Below are 15,604 nucleotides of genomic sequence, written 5' to 3' on the forward strand. Positions count from 1 at the left end.
CACTTCTCGGGTTGTCCCAACCCCAGAGATGCTGCATATTTCTTAGTGGTTTAAGTCTATCCCAGCCCTCCCTCTGCTCCTCTCTTTCTCACTGATCAGCTTTCCCATCTTAATATTCACATGCAAGGAAAGGGAACATACAAGCGCAGAACGAGCCCTCACATCACACCAGCATGGGGCCTCTGCAACAAGACCCACTGGACCATTCCCGTTAGCCCTGCAAGGGAACAGAAATATACCCATTTTACAGGAGGGAAGCATGAGGCCCACATGGGGCTTGGCAGTCATCTTGTGTAGCTTTCTGGGCCAGATTCAAAGTACAGCTTTCAGAATCAGAGACATTTCTACAGCCCGGAAAAGGCAAAATCATTTTGCCTGGAGACAGACAATGTAGAATGAACAATAGCGTCCCCATTCTTTTAGTTTTATAAAACAAGACTTGGTCGACAGCACCGAGGTTCAGCATGAGGGCTGGGAATAACTAGTGCTGCCTTCACATCCCAGCTCTGCAGTCTGACCTTGACCAATTCTTTTCACCGTTCTGATTCTCAGAATCCTCATCTGTAAAAAGGAAATGATATGAGCCTCCCCCATGGGCTTGTTAAGGATTAAATTAGATGATATCTATATCTATATGGTCCACAGTATTACCTGCTGTCATTATCACTGAGGACTCTGTCCAGTTTCTTATTATCCATATCCTGTCCTCTAATCTAAATTTCCCAAATGTCCACATCCAAGAACAAACTGAGAATTATATGTAGTCCTTAGCTCACTATAATTTGTGCAACATCTTTTAAAATCCAAACAACCTAAGTATTTTCTGAATTGACAAGTGTCATAATGAAATATTAATAATTGCCTATGTCTGTCCATCAGTTTGTGAGTCAGATCTATTTCCTCATTTACGACATTTCTATAACATGAAATCAGAGAACACTGTCATTACTTTCGTTTTTTGGATGAAGAAACAGAGGCTTACAGGGGTGAAATGACTTGTCCAGGGCTGTGGTTATATGGTTTCTGGTTTCTAGAGGCCTTTAAAAATTGATGGAAAGGACAGATCTTTCTTCGATAGACGCCCACATACACAAAATTTGTGGAGCATGGTGGTGGGGATGGGACTTGAGCCCTCTCCCCCAGAAGCCCACAGGAGACCCTGGTTAATAGCTCCTCCCCCATCTCACAGCCAGTAAGTGACAAAAGAAGGACGGGAACCCAGGGGTGATTTCCCTCCCACCACCCTCACACACAGAGGGACACATGTGGGTAGTGGTCTAGGGGGCTTCCCGTGGGGCCCTTGGGGAGGCAAACTATCCAAAAGTCAGGCTTCAGGGAAGAAGGCTGATGGTCAGATGGTGGAGGCTCTGGAGTAAAACGAAGGCAGCTGAGGAAGAGCCAATGGGATCTGATTTCCAAAAGCAACTGGGTTATAGGTTGTTAGAAGACAGCAATTCCTCCAGCTTGATCTCCTGGCATGTGAGGATGCCCATCTGGCTCCACTGGGGAGGAAATCCTGGGAAACGCTCCAGTTAAGTACAGTCAGAATGGGCAGTGCATATGAATGCCAGACAGCAAAGAAGGTTTAAAAGATTTATTTCATAGCACAACAGGGAGTGAGAAGAAGGCCAGTTGTAAAAAATGATAAATATTACATGTACACTTTATAAAAAGAACAAAGATGTTGGCCTTAGGTTGAAATAGAACATTGAAACCTGCATCTATACTAATAAAAGTGCTAAGTTCACTCCAGGCATTCAGCAAACAATGGATGTTTACTGTGCTGGGTGCTCTGCCAGGTGGTGGGGAGAGGGGAGCATAAGGTGGTATTCCAGCCCTCCAGGAGGTGAAGGGGGCGTCTAGTTAAGGGAGGCAGACACACTCCTCAATGCTCATCTGCATTGAGAACATTTCATTCTAAGCACTTCACATGTGTTAGGTTGTTAAACCCTCACAACAACCATGGAAAGTAGATCGCATTATTATTTCCATTTTAAGACAAAAAAAAAAAAAAACTGAGGACAAGATAACTTAACCAAAGGCACAAAGCTAGCAAATGGCAGCGCTGGGATTTGAACTCTGAAAGTCTTGCTCTGGAACCTATGAGCATAAATAAAACACGCTCTATTACCTACCACCTTGTTTGGCACCATGGGAGATACACCTTGCCCAGTCTGTTGGTAATTTGGTAGAAAGGACCCTGTAGCAGTTAGCTATTACCATAATAATGCTGCATAACAAACCACCTTGGAACTCACTGGCTGAAGACAATGGCAGTTACTCTGTTAATCTTGATAGGGCTTGCCCTTGCAACTCCTCTTGTCTCAGCAGAAGCCCTCTCACATATCTGGTGGTCAGCCAGCTGATCCAGGATGGCTCAGCTCTGTTCCATGTACCTTATCCTCCAGCAGGCTAGCTCAGGCATATTCTCACAGCAAGCACAGAGGTCCCAGAGAGGAAGCGAAAAACACAAGCAGTTTTTCAAGCTTTGAATCAGCTAAAATACTATTGGCCAAAGTCACATGGTCAAGCCCCAGAGTCAGAGTGGGAGGGGCTACACAGTTACAGCACAAAGGACATAGATGTAGAGAAGCAATGAATGGAGGCCATCAATGCAGACAATGCAGACACACTCCCCTTTCCGGCTTTCCCATCCTCCCCACCCCCAGTTCAGAGTGGCAAGGGGTTAAGTTCCAGCCCTGAGTCTGATTTATTTGTGCCCTCTTGCCAGTTGAGAAGTCCCCAGCACCTAAAAATGGGGGAAAGAGCCCAAACTTCCACTGTGAGAAATGGTGTTTATTTAATTGAATAGAAATGAAATATGAGCATAGGGAATGTGATAGGACACTGGAGTCAGGGAAGTTGCATCTATCAGGACCTTTGGGTTATGGGAGACAGAAACTCAAAACAGCATAAGCAGGCTTCCCTGGTGGCACTGTGCTTAAGAATCTGCCTGCCAATGCAGGGGACATGGGTTTGAGCCCTGGTCCAGAAAGATCCCACATGCTGCGGAGCAACTAAGCTGGTGTGCTACAACTACCGAGCCTGCGCTCTAGAGCCCTCGAGCCACAACTACTGAGCCCACGTGCCACAACTACTGAAGCCCGCATGCCTAGAGCCCGTGCTCCGCAACAAGAGAAGCCACTACAATGAGAAGCCCGTGGACCGCAAAGAAGGGTAGGCCCCGCTCACCGCAACTAGAGAAAGCCCGCGCACAGCAACGAAGACCCAATGCAGCCAAAAATAAATAATTAATTAATTAATTTTTAAGAATACTATTAAAAAAAAAAAGCATAAGCAAGAGGGAAACTTTTAACACATGTCCCTAGGAATGGGATTTGAGGGCACCAATAATTACCACTCTTCTTTCTGGCTCAAGTTTGCCACCAATTGAGAGATGGATGCACAAGTGGAGGAGATGCAATAAAAATGTCGCTTTTAGTTTGGATAAAGAAAGGCCACTTGGCAAATTGGCTTTTGGTCTGATGGCCAGGAGAGCCTCATAAGACGGTACTCATGGGCTCCCAACAGGGCCCACCCCTGAAAAATGCAGAACACGGAAGAAAAGACTGTGTTCTCCTCCAACCAGAGAGATCTCAAAATTAAAGGGAGGAACTAAGCTGTGCGGGCCATTTCTCTCCCCAACTTACCAATGAGCTAAGTCCCTTCTCGTTTCTGGGGACCAGTGAGTGAGGGGTGGGCAGAGAGGGCGGAAAGAATTGTACCATAATGAAATGCCCCTCCAGGAGGAAAGTAATATCAGAAGTGAGCCATATGTGTTCTGCCTTATAATAGGGATAGAGAAGGCTGGATTTCCTTAGGCATGGTGGGATCCAGGAGATTAAACTAAGTCATCAGAGAGGGTACTGTCCCTCTCTCAACAACTCCTAGACATTCTTAGGATTTCATTGGCTTCATCCTTAGACGGGTTTTCTCCATTTGGCATCAAGACAGTCTTGAGCAGTTCCAACTTTTAAACACTGTTTTAGAAGGAGAGAGATTCCCTTTCACATAGCACACATCTCAATCCCTGGAGGAAATAATTCTAATTGGCCCTTCCTGGGTCACATGGCTATGCTTGAACCAATCACTGCCCCGGGAGTTAGAATTCCCTGATGGGAATTCCCAGAATTGACCAGTCTGGGTTACTATCCAGTCTGGTGATTGGGGGATGGAGGGCTGCAAGGTTTGATTGACATCTCTAGTAGAATTATAGAGCATACAGGAGGATGGCTTCAAGAAAAAGATACAGGCAAGAGAAAAAAGTAATATATGCTCATCACCGTGAAGGAATGATACCTCTGGGTGCTCCTTCCCGGTAATGCTTTGGCATCCCAGCCCCCACGGTCTGTATTTTTGTCGCCAGACCCCGATCAGGCATGTAGACTTGGCAGAGAGCTCAGACCTCAATCCCCAGATAAATGAAAAAGCAATTCTTTTTATTGCTGTTGTTTTGTGGCTGGGAGGGAATGTATTTCTATGGCATTTAGAAGCCAGTTACTGGCTAGACCCTGGCCTGACTAGAAAAAGAAGACTGTCCGTTATTGGCTGCTATTGTAATTTTGGTTGACATCATAATCAGGGGAAGTTTGTTTGTTTCTTTGGTTTTTGTTTTGGTTTGGTTTTTTTGAGAGAAAGGTGTACATATCAGGATTCAAGTCAGCCACCTTATGATAGAAAACCCAAACGATAGTGTCTTAAAATAGAAGTTTATTTCTCTCTCTCACATAAGAAAAGGTTGAAGGTAGGCAGACTAAGGCTGTTACAATTCTTCATGGTGTCAGGGACCTTGTTCCTTTCATCTCTCCATCTGCCTCGAGCCCTTCATCTCTAGATTCCCAGAAGGTTGCCTCATGGTCCAAAGTGGCTGCCATCATATCTGCTTTCCAGCCAAGAGGAGCAGGGTGAGAAGGAGGGATTACTTACCCTTCTATTTTAATAAGTCTCCTTGAAGGCTCACACGTATCTGCTAGGTCTCTTTGGTCAGAATGTGATCATGTTTCCTCTCTTAACTGCCAAGGAGGCTGGAAAATGTAGTCCTTTAGTGCACTGTTGTCACAGAAAGTCGGGGCCTGCTCCTAAGGAGGAAGGGAGAAAGAATAATAGCATCTGGTCACCAGCAGGCTCTGCCACAGTCTGGAAAGAAAGGAACTCAAGTACCCATTGGCTGGGACCAGCCAGACTGAGGCATTTCGTGCGCTCTGGAGGCTGATAACTCATGACTCCTTCAAGATGGCGCTGCTTAAACAGCCATTTGATGCATATTTAGAGGTGAGGCCACGTGAGCTCTGGTAATGAGCTACCTGCACCCAGTGAACCAAGTAAAAGCCCTGAATTTAGTGGGAGCTGCCTTCATCTGTCATTCCTGAACACGCCCACGGTAGTCTCACTCCCACCCCACAAGGACTGTCAACCACATTCTGGGCTGCATATCATTACATCTCCAATGCTGCCTTTGCGCCTTAGGGGATGCCATCGTGCCCCTTGTCCATGGATGCTCTGGGCAACTGCCTCGGTGGGCTGAGCTGGATTAAGGGACTGCTCTGCAGTCCAGAGCTGGCCAGAAACATTCAGGAGACAAGGTCACATGCCAGATGGACAGAAGTGGGCCCCAACAATGGCCCTTATAAGAGACAGCTGACTTCATTCCCTTTTGTGCTAAGGGCTAAAGTACGTTACCTTGGTCACAAGGAGTCTGGTTTTTATTAAGGCAAGAATAAAGTATATTCAAGTGGATTCATGCTAGAGGTGCATTGAAAATACAAGCTTTTCCCAAACCATTGCAACACCTGTCTTCAAAAAGAACAGAGATTCCTGAGGATGGCCAGGTTGGAGGTCCAGGCCCTTGGACCTGCATGGACCCTCCATGAGGTAGCAGAGCAAGAGCAGGTACAAACTAGAGGTCTCAGGTCTCTGCCCTAAAGGACTCACCGTGATGTGAGCCTCCTCCACCCCCCCCCAATCTCCTTCCCACTCACGGCTCAAGAGGGCTGCCATCACAGCCGCCTCCACCTTCTCCAAGTTCCATCTAAGGAAGAAAAGACCCAGGGGCATGACCAAACCATTGACAAGCTGTCAAGGGGAAGAGAGAGCAGCCTTATTTGGGATGATAGATTGAGAACCAAATGGGAGAAGCCACAGGGAGGAAGATCTTGATTCACCATGAGAGAGGAGATGCAAGAATGGAATAGGCCACTTATGGAGGTGGGGAGTTCTCACTTGTGGAGGTGTCTGAGCACTAGGCAGGAATGGGAAGAACCACTGGAAGTAGCCAGAAGGTCCAGCTTAATCAAGACCCTCTAGGCCCACCAATGTCCGCTAGGCCTTGGTTTCCTGATTCCTAAGAAGGGAAACATCACAACTGTCCTGCCTCTGGGTAAGGTAGACAAGTTCAAGTACAGGGGTGTTTGTGGGAGGAGGGCTTTGCAAACTGTAAAGGATTGTGCACATCAAAAGGAGATTGTCTGCCTTTGCCATGTAAATTTCTGCATGACCTTGCATTTGAAGAAAGGGATTCTATGGATAAAGTGATTTGAAATCTTTTGCTCTGGGAATGGAGAATTTGTTTAATGTTGGGGAAAAATCACCCACAACTCTCTAAAAAATCAATCGTCATTTATACCTGAGCTTTTCCTGTCTTTTTCCATGACATTTCCATCATGTTTACGGGGGGGGGACAATCCTGTGGATTTATCTATGAGGCTGCTTTTATCCACCACCCCCCATGTTTGTGCCTTAAACATGTTTTCTTATTATTGTTTTTATATTATCATGTATGGTCAGAAGAATAATGGCCTCCAAGTATGTCCACCTCCTAATTTTCAGAACCTGTGAATGTCACCTTGCGTGGCATGAGGGACTTTGCCGATTAATTTAAGGGTCTTGAGGTAGGGAAAATTATCTCGGATTATCTGGATGAACCCAATGTAATCACAAGTCTTCTTATAAGTGAAAGAGGGAGGAGGAGAGCCAGGGTCAGAGAAGGAGCTGTGAGAACAGAAGCAAGTGTTAAGAGTCAGAGACAGGTTGAAGATACTGTGCTGCTGGCTTTGAAGGTGGAGGAAGGGGCCAGGAGCCAAGGCAATGCAGGCAGCATCTAGCAGCTGGAAAAGGCCAGGGAACAGACCATCCTCTAGAGCCCGAAGGAGGAGCAGAGCCCTGATGACACCTTGATTTTGGCCCAATGAGACCCATTTTGGACCTCTGACCTCCAGAACTGTCAAAAACGTTTGTATTGATTTAAGCCTAGTGGTGATTTATTTGTAGTGATTTATTAGAGCAGCACAGGAAATTCAGACATCACATTAAGTAAGGAAAATCAGTTCCAGTTGAACTATGACTTTACCTTCATTTTAAATGTAGTTTAAATTTTTTTTAACTTTAAAAAAAAGCATTTTTTTACTTGAATTCTCAAAATTGTTGGACATTCTGATTTTCATTTATAACAAATAACTGAGTGAAAGGACTTTGGGCATGAAGCTTTTAAAGCTTTTTCTTTCCAATACACCATTTTCTTGCTATAATTTATAGAGCACCTGCTCCATGCCCAGTGCCTTGATTTCATTGTCTCCAATATCACAAGTCTCCAGAACCTCAGAGACTTCAGAGAGGAAATCAACACTCAGAAGCTGAGCCCCTTGCCTGCAGTCCCACGGCCAGTAGAGACAGAAATGAGGTTCAAACTCAGTTTGCCTCACTCCAGTCCTGAATTCACTAGAGGGCAGTGTGATGCCTTTGGTGTATGTTTAAGTGTATTTCTAATTGTAAGACACAGCATGTACGTAGAGACAAATAAAATAAGCAAAAAATAATTGATCCAATGGTTGCTAGGTTTAAGGGCCAGAAAAATGTCCACTGCCATATGGTGATTTTCTGTATTTGACCCAGGGTTGAACTCCAGATATGCGTTGATTGCATCAGAGAACAGTTAAGTCAGTCATTGCACATCTGTATTCGAAACTAAAAATCCTATCCCCAAGCCAACTTGATTCACTTATGTAACAAACAGTTATAAGATGATTGTAGCCTGATGAAAGCATGCTTCGTACATAATGCTCAGTGGGGAAAAAATAGAACATAAAATAAATCCATGTGATCACAAAAGTGTGGAAAGAATAGAGGTAAGTAGGACAGGAAGGGAAGAAGGCAGGCCTGGATAGAGGTTTCTGCTGTGCTCTGTGCTGGGTGGGCTCTTGATAAGGGAGGATGTGCAAGGTGAGCTGGTCCTCTTGAAGCTTCCTGCCCCCCAAATGCATCCACCAAAACCCAAGCCAAGTACCCAGGTGGTCACCCAAGGTACCAAGGTACCAACCGAAGGAAGCCCTGGGGTGGTCAACCCCTCCCAGGCCCTCCTCTTGCCTAGAAGCTTACGGCCACACTGTGTCCGCCTGGAGACACCAAAGAGAGAAGGGGACCGTTTAGTGCCCTGGGCTCACACTTGCCAACTAGAAAGGTGGCACCATCTCCTGGACCCAGCAGAGGGATGTGGCTGAAGGAGGAGGAGATGCAGTCCCTCTGAGGTCTTATCTCTGCCCCCACCAGCACAGTCACCTGCTCCTGGAAGACCAGCGCCCTCCCCTGTTGTCACTCTGCTTTCACTTTTACGGTGCAGCGATGAGTGACCTCTGAGCGTCTCCCCACTTTGCCCCTGGACGAGCTGTCTCCCAGGGCTCTGCATTCCCTGGCTGGAGAGCCCGCTGATGGGACAGGCTGAGGAGCAAAGGACCAGCAGTCCAGGGAGACAGGCACCTTCCTACAAAACACCCAAGGGTCCACAGCAGCAGCAAAACACAGCTCAGAAACCACCCTGTAAGAGCCCCAGGCTCCCAGAGCACAAAGGCACATCTTCATTCCAAAGAGCGAGAGACTGAGAGTTAGCGACTTGCACTCACTTTATTTTTTTGTTTTTTAATTTCTTGCATAGATTACTTTTTCAATTTTTTATGCAATTTTTTAAAGGTTACACTCCATTAAAAGTTATTACAAAATATTGGCTCTACTCCCTGTGTCATACAGTACATCCCTGTAGCCTATCTTACACCTAATAGTTTGTACCTCACCCTCTCCCACCCCGTTAAGGCCCCTTCCCCACTGGGAACCACTAGCTTGTTCTCTATATCTGTGAATCTGCTTCGTTTTGTTTTATTCACTAGTTTGTTGTAGTTTTTAGATTCCACATATAAGGGAGATCATACAGTATTTGTCTTTGTCTGACTTATTTCACTTAGCATAATACCCGCCAAGTCCATCTGTGTTGCTGCGAATGGCAAAATTTCAGTCTTTTCTATGGCTGAGTAGTATTCCATTGTATGTATATAGCACATCTTCCTTATCTATTCATCTGTCGATGGACACATAGGTTGCTTCCATACCTTGACTGTCGTAAATAATGCTGCTAGGAACATTGGGGTGCATGTATCTTTTCGAATTAGGGTTTTTCTTTTTTTTTCGGATATATACCCAGGAGTGGGATTGCTGGGTCATATGGTAGTTCTATTTTTAGTTTTTTGAGAAACCTCCATATGATTTTCCACGATGGCTACGCCAATTTACATTCCCACCAACAGTGTACGAGGGTGCCCTTTTTTCCACACCCCCGCCAACATTTGTTATTTTACACTCACTTTAAATTTAGAGAATCACAGAGGGTTCCAGCAAAGCAAAGGATGTTTTCTACATTGTGCCTGTGGTCGGTGCCATCCTTGTGCAGCCCCCGGGTCTGCTGGGGGTCCCCGTGCCCCTCAGTGCTGGGAGGAATTTCCTGTCCCCTCAATCCCACAGCACAGGATGTTCAAAGGCTTCTTCAAATGTCTCTGAAGTCCTGAGCACGTCCGGGCTTCGAGCTGTCTTGGGCACCAGCATTCTTGCATGCTGCCCTGTCTTATAGCCTAATAACCCCAACTTGAACTTCAGCACCTACTTTGGTTTCCTCAAACAGCACAGCAGCAGTCACGCCCACAGGATCACTGGAGGGTTTCCGGAGGGGCGTGCTACCCAAGGTGCCCGACTTCCTGCCTCTCACCAGCCTCTGTTTTCCCCTCTTATCTCTGCTCGTCCGCTCCGCCTGCTCAGAGGGCCCCTGAGCTCCAATTTCTTCTCCTTCTAGTGTGTGGAGCAGCTTGCCTCCCTTCTGAAGCTGGAGCCAGCCGCCATGCAAACGTTCAGCAAACCCTCCTACTCCAGGCACTTATCAAAATATTTTTCTCAGTGAAGACAGTTCTTTCCTTGAAAGACATTCTGGTGTCAGCCGTTAAGTTTACACACTTTTCTTTCCTTCTTTATACCGGTAACATCACTGCTGCTATTTGATGCTCCCAGGCTCTTTGGAAGCCATGGTATGTGGGCTCAGGGACTGTGGGTTCCAGCCTCTGCTTCTCCACATGATAGCCCTGTGAGCCCAGGCAAGTTGCCCATCATCTCAGATGAGGCTCAGTTTTCTCATCTGTGAAATGGGAATAGCACAAATGCCTATCTCGAGGGACCAGAAGGATGATGAAATAAGATCATGGATGTGAGAATACTTTGCAGTGTGCAAAAACACTGTAGCAACATCGGCTGTGGTCATTATAATCATGTGGCCAAAGTAGTCAGTCAACAAACACTTGTTTTTTATCAAGTAGGTCCTTGTCCAGGAAGGGGAGGAAACAACTGCCCATACAGGCCATGAGCATCCTGGACACAGCCGAGAACTTGGGGTCATGCAGAGAGGTCCTGGGCCTTGGGAAGACCTTCCATGTCATCTTGTAATACCAGGCCTGTCTCAAAGGGCTGTGGAGAGGCCAGCAGATGGCCGCCTTGTTGAAGATGCTTGTCCTTCCTTCTTGCCCGCTTATTCCTACTTATGCCAGGAAGCTCAGTGCAGCCCACTGAGGGGTTCCGAATTCAGTGTCTGGGCTGCCAACTGTCAGTCGGGGTCCTCTAAGAAGCGGACACCAGGTGGACCAGTGGGCAGGAACTTATTGGCATAAGTGCATGTGAAGGGAATGTGGAGGGACCAGGGGAGGTGGAGAGATCACAGACATGGGACCAGCCCAACCCCCGGTGGAGAAGAGAGGGACAGGGCTTGGGCAGAAGGGTCTAGGTGCTGCACAGGACAGGGAAGGTTCAGCAAGGCCCTGACACGTCCTCCAGCCAAGGTCAGCCCCAGAGGAGCCCTGTGTGTGTCCCAGGAACAAGGCTGCCTTAGTTCCCTGGCTGTGTTCCGCCACTAGCTGTGAGCTGCCCCCCAAAGCCTGGCCTGGACACCCGGGGTGAGGGATTACAGAGCACAGGGGCTGTGGCCCTTGGTCAGGTCCAGCCCTGTAGTCGGGGGTCTGTGAGCACGTCCTCCTGCCACCACTGTGTGGTAGGCCACGCGCCTCTAGAACAGCGCACTCAGAGGAGGAGTGAGACAGAGTGATGTCCTTCCTGGGGTCCCAAGGTGGTCAGGGTGGCCCCTGTACTAGTCAGGGCTCTCCAGAGAAACAGAGCCAATATGGTTGTGTGTGTGTGTGTGTGTGTGTGTGTGTGTGTGTGTGTGTGTGTGTGTGTAGAGGGGGAGAGAGAGAGATTTAGTTTGAGAAATTGGCACATGTGATGGTGGGCGCGGGAGACCCAGGGAAGACCTGATGCTGCATCTCGAGTCTGGAGGCCATCTGGTGGTAGTGCTCTCTCTTCCTCAGGGACCTTAGTCATTACTTCTTAAGGCCTTCACCTGATTGGGTGAGGCCCACCCATATTCCAGAGAACCATCTGCTTTACTCCAAGTCTACTGATGTAAATGTCACCCTCAGCTAAACTGGTGTTTGACCAAATATCTGCTTTCTGTGGCCCAGCCAAGTCGACACACGACACTGACCGTCTCAGTCCTACCCTGTCCCTCACTCCCCTAGTCATCTCACCCTGGTACTGGTGACACTCTGGAGTCACCTGCTGTTTATGTCACTCTCCCTGGCAGGGACCGCATCTCCTTGAGTGCTGAGCACCACCCCCCCTACCTTCCCCCTTCCCCGGCATCCAACAAAGACTTCCACTTGGCTGCGTGCTGAATAGATAAGAAAAAAAAATCAAGGACTTGAAAGCGTGGTCCAAGCTGTTGAAGAGCATTCACCTGTGAAAGTCATTAAAAATAGTGAGTCTCACCAAATTCCTGGGCAGGGAGAAGGCAGCTTGGCCTCTCCTTCCCACAGCCGAGCATCTCAACCCAGAGGGGTTTGGGATTCACCATCCCCCCCTACCTGATCATCCATGGAGCAGGGGCTCAAATGCCAGGGCCCCTGACTCCCAGAGGGAGATTCTTGCCAGTTACCTGTCATCTCACGTCTCACGGGGCCCTAATGCTGAGGGTTCTACAAGAATCACCCCATTTTCTAGGAGAGGGCAGCAGAAGACATTTACCCACTCTCCGGACTCAGAGATGAAGAACCTGCGAGAATTCACGAATGTGCTTGGTGGGCACAGAACACATCCCCAAACAGATCCCCAGATATCCCAGAACTCGTTCTTCGTACACTGGGTGTTTAATGAAATAGCAACGATGTCCTTTTTAATATTTTATGAGCCACGGAGCTCCCTGCCAGAAGCAGTGGAATAGAGACTTTTAAGTCCCAGACCTGGGCTCCGGGACTCATCAGCTTTGCCTGGGCAGTCTGCAGGGGAGATGCAGCTAGGAATGGTCGGCCGTGTGACTCCTGGAACAGCAGGTGCATCCTCTGAGCATCCTTGCTAATTATTTCTTGGGTATCAGTCTTGTCAAGCCTTTATAGACAGCAGGCACCAAGAGAGACCCCAGAATCCGGTGTTACACCCTTGCTGGCATCAGGAGCCCTGGTCCTGCTGTGCTGCTTCTCTGGGCTGTGGTTTCCCCACCTGTGTCATCAGGACGGACAAGTTACTTTCTATAGGCTGGTCCAGCTGCAACCTCCGTGGTCAGGATCTGGCACATTGGGGCAGGATCTCGGGTTGGGCCCAGGGCTCCTGGAGAACAGGCACCCAGGGTCTGCTACCACATGGGCTCACACTAAAGGGTGGTCACAAATGCCATTGCTGGAGTGTCCTGTCACCCAAGGGGCAGTGAGATGGCACGAAATAAAATGGGCTCAAAATGGTTTCTGTCATGTGAGTTTCTATTGTGTGCTAGTGTTGGAGGGAGAATAATGATCCCCCCACCTCCAGAAGGTGTCCACATCCTACTTCCTAGAACCTATGAACAGGTTAAGTTATGTGGCAAGGGAATTAAGAATGCAGGTGGAATGAAGGTTGCTAGTCGACTGACTTTGAGATGCAGAGATTATCCTGGGTTAACCACGTGGGCCCAGTGTAATCACAAGGATGCTTATAAGTGGAAAAGGAAGGCAGAAGAGAGAGAGCCCGCAGACAGCTGTATGGGAAGGTTTTGGCACAAGGTTGCTGGCTTTGAAGATGGAGGAAGGGGCCATGAGCCAAGGAAAGCAGGCAGCCTCAGCCAGAAAAGACAAGGCGTGGATGCTTCCCTAGATCCTCCAGGAGGAACTCAGCCCTGACAACACCTTGCTTGCAGTCTAGTGAGACCCTTTTCAGATTTTGACCCCCAGAAGTGTAAGATGATACTTTGCATTGTTTTAAGCCACCAAGTTTGTGGTAATTTGTTACAGCAGCCATGGGAAACTAACAGAGGTATGCATACTGCATCCATTGCCTTAAGCCTCACCCACAAAAAGGCCTACAAAGTTTCTACTCCTTATTATACAGATGAAGAGACTAAGACTCAGAGAGATTCAGGGAGATGACGTCATGGTCCCTGAGCAGGTCGATACACTGGTCAATGTCACCCTCAGGACACAGGAATAATAGGAAAAACATTTCAGACAGAGAGGCATGGAATGCAGGACATGGTTGCCAAGGCGCTGGGGCAGGGGAGCAGGCTGGGTCCCCAGAGTCACCACTCAGGCTCGAGCCCCAAGTCCTCCCTCCTCGCTGAATCCACAGGCAGCCCATCTCCGCTGCAGAGCAGATGCTAGAGCTGCTGGCAGGAATGTGGCGGGTGTCATCGCCAGTGAGGACGCAAGAGTCTCTGTCTCTGAGACTGAGCAGGAGCTGCCACCGCTCACGGTGCCAGAGGTTCAACCAGATGCAGGAGAAAGTCTTTTTCCTCCTATCTTCATGCACATCAGCGCCTCTTATGGGTGGACTCTAGCAGGAGTGGGCTAGCCCGGAGTCCTGGGAATGTGGTCTGCGGGCTTCTAGCCCCAGGGACCCAGGAGAGATTCTAAAAGGGTGATCTGGGACTGAGTCCCAGTGGGCAGGATCTGACTCAACTAGTGAATGGTGGAATGCTCCCGGCACATGTCACCCTCGGGCCTTTGCACCTGCTGCTCTGCCTGGAAGGCTCTTCCCCCAGGTATCTGCCTGCCCCGCGCCCTCACTTCACTGAGTTCTCTGCTGCAGTGGCACCTCTTCAAAAACATCTTCCCAATTACAGTAGCTCAAACAGCATCCTCTCCTCTTCACGATCACTCACCCTGATTTAGTTTTCTTCTTTTACTGGAACTTTATCAACTACCGGAACTTCCATAGTTCTATGTTAAGTTGTTTAGTATCTATTAGTATTTAGTTTCCTCCACTCGAATGAAAGCTCCCTGAGGGCAGGGACTTTTCCTGTTTTGTTCTTTGCAGAGAACACCAGCACTTAGAGCAGAGCCTGGCATGTAGTAAGTGCTCATTAAACAGCTGTTGAAAGAATGAACGAAACCAGAGTACAGAGTACACCTCACAGCACAGTGTGTCCTCTGGTCTCCAGAGCACGCTGCTTCTCGAAGCTCTGTGCTTCACACTTGGAGTTGTTCATGGCAATTGGACAAGAGGCTGACTTGCCCTGGGAACATGGAAGAGAAGAAGGCTAAGAGCGGGAGACAGGAGTGAGGGACCTGTAGGATGCAGACCAGCTATTTTCAGCAGGAAGATGTTTCAGAGAATTTGGACTTTCTGATGTTTTTGCCTTGATAGTTTCTACCTCTGCCCTGGAGAGGTCTGCCTCAGGGTAGACGTTTTCCAGGTTAAAGCAAAGCACGTGTATATATACGAAGTCACCCCATTTCGAGACTCCTTGCAGTCACTCGCGGTGGCAGGGAAGGCTGTGCATGCAGGGATGTCTGAACGTGTGCTGAGAGGGAAGGAACCGGACGTGGAATATCGTGGAAGTGTTCAGGATAGGCTCCAGTTCAAAGTGATCGTAGTCAGACGTGGAGACTGATGCACGACCTGAAGGCTGCCCTTCCCTAAGGTCAGATCTCAAGCACTTGAGATTAGCGCTCACAGAGAACTAGCTTTTGGTATATTGTAGGTGCTCAATAAACGTGTGTTGAATAAATGAACAAATACACGAGGCCTGCTTAAAACACAGGTGCACAGGTGGAAGGCGTCCTAACTCTGTGCAGTGGCCCAAGAGAAGGGAGGAGGGGGCCTGTCATGTGCTAAGGACCTGCGGCACCCGGGCCCATCCCAGTGGCTCGCCCGTTACACCATTCCTCAACTAAGAGATCTGCGTTCTCACCCCCACTTTACAGGTGAGAAAATAGAGGCTCAGGGAGGTTGGTACAACCTGCCAAGGGTCACTCAGTTGGTAAGCGGTGGGGCTGGTTCTTGAACC

The 15,604-nt window shown here is 48.2% G+C and overlaps 1 protein-coding gene across 3 annotated transcripts in view; it reads left to right on the forward strand.

The window, feature by feature from the left end:
* Positions 1–15,604, forward strand: part of SLC2A9 (solute carrier family 2 member 9) — a 192,396-nt gene that overhangs the window by 71,301 nt on the left and 105,491 nt on the right. The gene's annotated exons all lie outside the window — the stretch shown is intronic.

The sequence above is a fragment of the Balaenoptera acutorostrata genome, chromosome 5 (genome assembly GCF_949987535.1).
Source record: "Balaenoptera acutorostrata chromosome 5, mBalAcu1.1, whole genome shotgun sequence".
NCBI classification, from domain to species: domain Eukaryota; kingdom Metazoa; phylum Chordata; class Mammalia; order Artiodactyla; family Balaenopteridae; genus Balaenoptera; species Balaenoptera acutorostrata.